Raw genomic sequence first — 7,990 nt, 5'->3', positions numbered from 1 at the left:
AGGAATATTTGTCTGTATTTTTGTGTTATTCTGTGAATTGAAGGCCTTATCGGCATCCGAACACAAAATTGACTTGGCTTACGTGCTAGTTAGAATTTTCAGTATTTTATGGTAGGTTTAATTGAGATTCGATTCGGAACCGAATAATTAGAATAAATTAATAGCCTTTGCTTAGCTTAATTAAAGTTAATTAACCAACTCTTAATTGAGCCTATATAAGGCTCCTATATGAGCCTCTTCAATTATTGCATCAAACGTGAAAGAGAGAGAGAGAGAGAGAGAGAGAGAGAGAGAGAGAGAGAGAGACGAGTGAGAATAGAGTCAAGTTGGAGAAGAATTAAGCTCAAGCTAAGGAAATTGCTTGGAATTGCAAGATTGAACTTGAATCAAGCCTTTTGAGCCTAAATTGGGAAGCCTAGGTATGAATCCAACCTCTAAGCTATAGGATTGTGGCACAAAAAAAAAATGAATTCAAGAGAATTGAAAGTTTAAATACAAGAATTAAACTTAGATGAGAGTATTAAGCAAGATTCATGCATGCATGCACATTTTGTTTACATTTTGAGTTTAATTGTTTAGGATTCTCACACGCATGTACCAATTCTATCTTAGTTTTAAGAATTCATCTTGTTTTCCACCAATTCACCTCATTTGATCATGTTTTAGAAGGTTGGAGTTTATACCATTGCATTCATGTTGTAGTTTCAAAGTTTCAAGTTTGATTTTGGACAATTGACATGTTGTTGGGCATTGATTTTGCGCAATGATCTTCAATTCATGATATTCTACAAGTTTATAAATGTTTTCTTGAGTTTTGGCCCCAAAAGATGAGTTTTGAAGTGGTTAAATTCAAGTTTGAGCTTGGGAGTGCAATTTGGAAATTCCAAATTCTGCCTTTTCGCTCGAGCGACAAAACCTTCACTCGAGCGACCACTCTGTGATCTTGCACTTATGCTCAAGCGACCAAAAGTTGGCTCGAGCATGAAATGCATGCTCTCGGAAGTTCACATGCTTTGCAAACCGCTTGAGTGACAAGAGTTGCACTCGAGCTAGGACCTCAGTTTTACGCTCGAGCGACCGTTGAGCATGAGTCGAGCTAAAAAATCACATAACCAGTACTTTTGCAGAGTTTACAGACCACTCGCACGAAGGAAGTTGCGCTCAAGCGACCACTCACATTTTTGAACCTCCGCTCGAGCGAAGGAAGTTGCGCTCGAACGGCGACCCAATTTTTAGCAAATTTCCCTAAGTATTGAACGGCATGTTTTGGCATCCGCATTGCATCCTAGGCATTCCTAGGTCATGGTTAAGACATATTAGTGAGGATAAGACGTAGAAACATACTAAAAACGAAATGAAATAAGTTAAGTACGATCCGAGCTTGTGGTTCAACTGTGTATCTGTTATATTTGTGTAGGTCACGCGCCGTAAGCTGTTGATTCGTTGGTTACTATCAAGCTATCTATGAACAATCTGTGAGTAATAACTTAGTAAAGCTATGTTTGATATGAAAGTACTTTCTGAACATTATGTTATGATATGAACTGTTTGTGAATGATACCAAAGGCTATTTTGTGATTACATGAATGATGGTCTATATCTTTGGAATGTATTTGTGATATCCTTAGCAGAAGCCCTCGCCCAGGGGACATAACACTGTGGCTTATGGCCATGAGGCCCTCGCCCGGGGGAAACAATACCGTGGCCTAGGCTCTCGCCCGAGGGAAACAATATTGCGGCCCATGTATTACCCGGTACCAGAAGTTTTAATATAAAACTTGGTATGCTTGACCAAACAAGATATGTTAATGCTAATGGATATACCACACATGATTCGAATACAAAATAGAACATGACTCAATTTTTGATATGACTATGCTTATCTCTCTGATTGATATGATATGAAACTGGACATCATTGATTAAAATCTTTACTCTGTTATTATTCACTGAGTTTCACTCACTATTTATATTATGTATGTAGGCGACCAAGCACGTGACCAAGCTCAGAGTTGATGTTTTGGAGTCCATGTTTTGTGTTTTGTCGGCCAACCATCGTGCCACCTGAGGAGGTTCTGGAAAGAGTTCAACGGTCAAGTTTTGTATACCATGACATAAGCTTGAGAATTTTGTTGTTTTGTGATCAGTTCTCTTATTCTATATTGTGTATAATGATATGGTTGGATGGTTGTCAATGATGTCATGTGTGTATATATATAAACAAGGTTTTAAATTATCTATCCCATGTATGTCTGCACAGCTCTATGGACTATGTATGATTTGTATTAGCTTCCGCAACCCTTGATTATAAGTTATTCAGTTTTGAGGCCTTTGGTAATCCAAGGATTACTGGCCGGTTTCGACGCTAAACCGATAGGGATGGGTTTGGTTCATGACAGAGTGGTATCAAAGCACGAGTTATACCACACACACAAGTCCATATGAGCTATAGAATGTCCTAGAAATGAATTAGGGACATTTCATCTGCATGTGAGAATGTGTGTGTTAATTGCTATAAATATGAAAACTGAACCTGAACATGAACACATGAAATGGGCACGAATGAACTGGGATTGACTGTTATGAACACCATAACAAGAACAATTTGCCTGTGTTTATTATTGTTCTATTTACCTATAGCAATGGAAACTACAAGAAGGGATGGAACAGCTGAATCTTTTGAGGCTCGCATAAGCCGAATGCAACAAATGCTCGCAGCTGTAGACGTCCCCGAACATCCCCGGAGGGAAATCCCGTTTCATTCATTTGGGCTCACTACAGTTCAGGACTCAAATGTCACGATCCTGTATCTAATATCGCAGAGTGCAATGCAAGACCGATGAATCATCAAAGAGTCCAAGTCCGGCAAATCATTTTTTGAAAATAGATTTTTTGAAAGAAGTGCCAAACATGGACTGGTTTGCCAGATACAGAGTCGCCACCTAAATATTTTATTTTGGGGAATTTAGGAAACCCTGACTCGTTTGCCTAAGGCCACGTGTCCGTCATCACCAAAGTTACCTCGGCTCGGGAACTTGGGTACGATTGGGAAAGGTCACTTCGTGAGAACCCTTGCCCGCCCGATCAAAGATCAGCCTCTACTAACCATGATATCGAGTTTTGAAAACATTATGTGCTCTTATTCCGGTTATTAGCCTAGATTTACTACGTGATGCGCACAACATACAAGTATAGACTGGATTGCCTGAATTGGAACAACACATCTCATGTTTGTTTATTTTGAAAATGGTTTGATGGTGCTACCCGCAAGTAGGCTAAGATGTGGATTTGCCACTCTCAGGTGGGCTTTAGAAAACATGGTTTTGCCACTATCTAGTGGGCTTAAAACTCACAGTCAATGCATTATTCCAATTCAGATAATCCAGCCTTCGCCCACAGGCATTCAGGCAGTTATACCACATAAGCACATAGCCTCATGGTAAGCATGCTATCATGGCAGTCACTCACACACATGCAAGGATGCTAAAGCATAAACACTTACCGAGTACTCCAAGCCAAAACAAAAGCTATGTTAGAAATCCGTGCATGATCCTAACTATGTTAAAATACCTAATGCAACACATGCAAGAATGCAACTACAATAGGCTCGACTATTCTAAAAATGGCATGTGAAATGCTATAACTAATAAGTATTCAATCTCGGAATTGAAGTACAATGCAGTTAGTATGATGCGCCGAGCCTGGTGCATGCAATACAGACGAATGATGCAAACATGCAAACATAAGTATGCTAATTAAAACATGCCCTAATCTAACCATCATAAGCTGGTAAATAAAAAGCAGAAAGACGTGGGGTTGGAAGACATATATCACACACACGCACACTTATTATAATTGTGCCCTCGCTCGGAGGGTCCGAATAAATAATACAGTCCGAATAAATAATTACAGTCCGAATGAATGATTAAATATTACAAAACCCTATTTAATTAACAAATTAACTAGGAAAGTAAATAAACTAGCATGCAAATTCATGGACCGCCTCAGCTCTGTTCCGAATGTTGAAAGATGCATGTTCGAGTTGCCTTGCGCGGAAATCCATTGCGATGCCCCGATTCGCCTTTGTTTGCAATTAACCCCGGAATGCTGTGCAAGGCTTTAGAAAGTTGCTGATTTCTGATTTGCTGCAATAGAGAACAAGAAAGCGGCATGGCAAAGTATTTTCACATATGTATGCACACCTCAATCCTCGTGCCACCAATCACGCATCTCGATGCACGATGGCCGAGGAGTCGAATTGCACGACTCAATGTGAAATGAATGCACATATAAACACAACAAGGCCTAGACTCCATCATGGTTAATCCGGAGTGTCGGCGATCGGGAATTGAGACGCGTTTCGTCACTTTGAGTACGGAACGTCCCTCGTTTCCCGTGCTTGGGCTAACTCCTATCCCAAACACAATGCAAATGAGATGTCATACACTATGCGACTAACATGTAACCTAGCATACGCAATGCTATGGACTAAGATGGCATACACAATGCATGTGATGTAACATGGCATACACAATGCTCTAACATAGAACCTAACATACACAATGCTATAGACTGAAATGGCATACACAATGCACGATGCACTTACACCAACATGAGTGGACCTCAGCCACGCTCACATCAGTGGCCATATGATGGAAATGAGACAACCAAAACACATATAAACATGCACGATGCAAGGGATCGATCCTAAGGCATCAAATGCCACTCTACCAAAGCATGGAAAAGGATGCAATATGGCATACAAACACACAAATTCCAGCTCTGAAACATGATAGAAAATGTTCCCGAAACATGCAAACATGGCACACAATGCAAGCTAGGGGGCCCAGGTATCGAAACTAGTGAAGTGCGTTACACTAGAGGTACCCAAAGCAATGCACTAATGGAAAAACCAACCCCAAACAGACCCTAGGCAGGTCTGAAATAGTGGGGAAATGGCCTAAAATGATGGCTTGGAATGCAACGAAATGGAGCTCATTCAATGGTCGGTAAATGAGGCATATAAGCCCGACTCTCAAACGCATTTAAAGAGTATAAAACATGACAATATGGCATTCAAATAAGCTCTGAAATATGATGTATAATGGCCCCAAAACAAGGAAATACCTCAGTATATGCATGTATTGGACCCCGAAACTCAAAGCTAAGCAAGTGTATTGAACCACAAGCATGCAAAACAAACACCATTTGACCATGAGACCCAAAAATAGAGCTAAAGCAGTCCAAAATATGCCTAAGATCAGTTTAAGGCATGGCCAAAAAGTGCTAACATGAAGGGCCAAAACAACATGCAACATAGGCTAGTAAGCATGGTTTTCACTACATGTATATGAAGCACAAGAGTGGTCACCAAACCATTCAAAAACAGAAACATGGCATGTCAAATAAACCCCAAAATTTCATGTAAACTCAGTCAACACATGCTAGAATGAGGTGCTCCTTTAAGAGGCCAATAAGAGGGTTGTTCAACACATACAAGATAGACATGCAACATGGAAAAACCACTTATGGAAACCAGTTATGAGGGTCCTAAAACTCACCAAAAAGGTCCTGAAATGGGTCAATGAAGCATGCAATGAAAGGTCCCTTTGAAAGGCCTTGAGGAGGATTGCTCCACACATGCATGATAGACACAAAATATGGCCAAAGGGGCTTCGGAAAGAGTTAAGGAAGACGTAAAAACTAACAAATAATGGCCTAAAACAAGACTTCAAAGCATGCAAAATGGGGGTCCTTTGGAAGGCCAAAAGGGCCAACAAACAAGACAAGGAGAGAGAGGGTCATCCCCCTCTGATTTTGGCTCTCAAAAAAGTGTGATAGCCACTGAAAATCCACTGGATTTCAGTGGCTAGAAGGCCAAACAAAGCATGCAACAAATGCCTAGATGCAAGGCTCAAAACAAGATGCAAACAAGCATACAAGGGGGTAGATGACCCCCAACAGAAAAATTCCCTAATCAAGCTTCAAGAGGAGCTCAAAATAAGACTCTTTTCAGTTTATGACAAATCTCGAAAATGCTTCCAAGCAGGGCCAAGATAGGAAGCAAAATAAGCCTACAAAGAGGGATGGAGCATACAAGGAGGTAGATGACCTCAAACAGAAAAGTATCCTTAAACAAACTTCAAGAGGAGCTCAAAATAAGACACTTTTCAGTTTAAGACGAAACCCAGAAATGCTTGTAAATAGGGCTAAGTTATGAAGCAAAATAATGCAAAAATGGGGAAAATGATGACTTACCCTTGTAGCACAGCAATGCAGCAAGTTCTGGACCAAGAAGGTGAGCCTTCAACCTCTGAAAAACAGCTCCAAGGTGTTTCGATGGATGGTGGGGGTGTTGTGCTAGGAGGTGTGGTGTAATGGCCAAGAACAATGGAATATTTGAGCTTGGATGAGAGAGATATGGAGGAGAGTATGTATATGCCTTGGCTAAATTTTATAACCCTTGCAAATGGAGAGGAGGGTTTGTTTTATAGAGGAAGAGGGCCAAGGCTTCTTGGAGAAGCCTCAAGAAAGGGTCAAAGCTTTTCAAAGAAGCTTAACCAAAAGGGTCAAGTTTCTCCTTGAAGCTAAGCAAAAGGATCAAAACCTCCTTAAGAAGACAAACAAGAGGGTGAAATCTCAGAGGAAGGGTCAAATGCTTCATAGTTGGCACAGCTGTGTTACACTCAGGACGACCAAAAAAGAGATGGTTGGCCAACCAGTTCAAGTGGTCAGCCGACCACTTGCCCTGGTCGGCCGACCAGGGTTCAAAAGGGTCAAGGGGCAAAGCTGATCGGCCATACCAGAAAGGTGGCCTCCCAGATGAGTAGAATACAGCTGTATGGTGGGAGGCCAGAAAATGTGGCCCAGGAGTGAGAAAAACTAGCTTTCTAGCAAGGTTCAAAAGGGTCAGGAAGAAAAGCTGGTCGGCCTACCCATATTGGTGGCCTCCCAGATGAGTACAACCCAATGGTGGTGTGGGAGAGCAGAAATTATGGCCCAAAAGTGAGGAAAACCAACTTTCCGTCAAGAAAATTGGCTGGAGGAGAGAGAAAATGATTTCCAAAAGAATTACTGGTCTCCCACTATAGTACCGCCTTCCAAACAACGAAAATAGGGTCCATACCAAAAATGAACCCTAACCGATGCAAAACGAGGGTTCGGGGGCCAAAACACACGGCCTGGGGCCCCGAAAATAGGCTGTTAGGTACCGAAAGTGGCGTGCGACCACGAAAGTGGTCTCTCGGGCCACAGTGTCCCTCAAAAGAGAGGAAACAAGGTGTGTACCAAAAATCGGAGCAAACGGAGGTAGTTAAGCGGTCCCGAACCGAGGCACACGGCCGATGGCTCCGAAAATAAAAAACTGGTCTCTAAACGGGAAAAATGGCCGACGACCTTGAAATGTAGCCTACGGCCACTGGGAGATGGTCTATGAGACCTCTCCCTCCCTTTGGAAAGAGAAAACAAAGAAAACAAGACCTGGTTCACAAACCGACGCAAAGCACAAAAGAGCCTCGAAGTTCGGAGGCAAGGCTCGCAGCCGAGACTCTAAAACCTCAGACCGAGCACAATATGCATCATCATCGAGCACTCAATTGGTGACGTCTGAGCCTTAAGGTCGGTCAAAAATGGGGTGTCTACAGTTGCCCCTCTTTGACAGAGCTCAGAAGTCATAAGTGACGGGAGTGAATGTCAAAGCCTAGAGACGACCCATTTTTGACAAGGCCGAAGGCTTAAACAAATAGATGAGATAAACAAAGATGTGCCCACAGGCATGCCCTCAGGCAGGGGCAAAACGCAAAACGATATGTACAAAGCCGAATGCAACTCATGATTATGCAGAGCAGCAAGCTGTAATGAAGCAAGTATTCACAATCGATGCAACAGTTTTAAGCAAGAATGCAAAGCAAAACTACATTTCATGCAGTTTAAGAATGCAGAGAATTATTCAATTCTCGCCACGTCTCACACGGAGAAGATACAATACCTAC

Source organism: Camellia sinensis, chromosome 6, assembly GCF_055761805.1.
Source record: "Camellia sinensis isolate YWXY chromosome 6, ASM5576180v1, whole genome shotgun sequence".
NCBI classification, from domain to species: Eukaryota; Viridiplantae; Streptophyta; class Magnoliopsida; order Ericales; family Theaceae; genus Camellia; species Camellia sinensis.
This window is presented reverse-complemented; position numbering follows the sequence as displayed.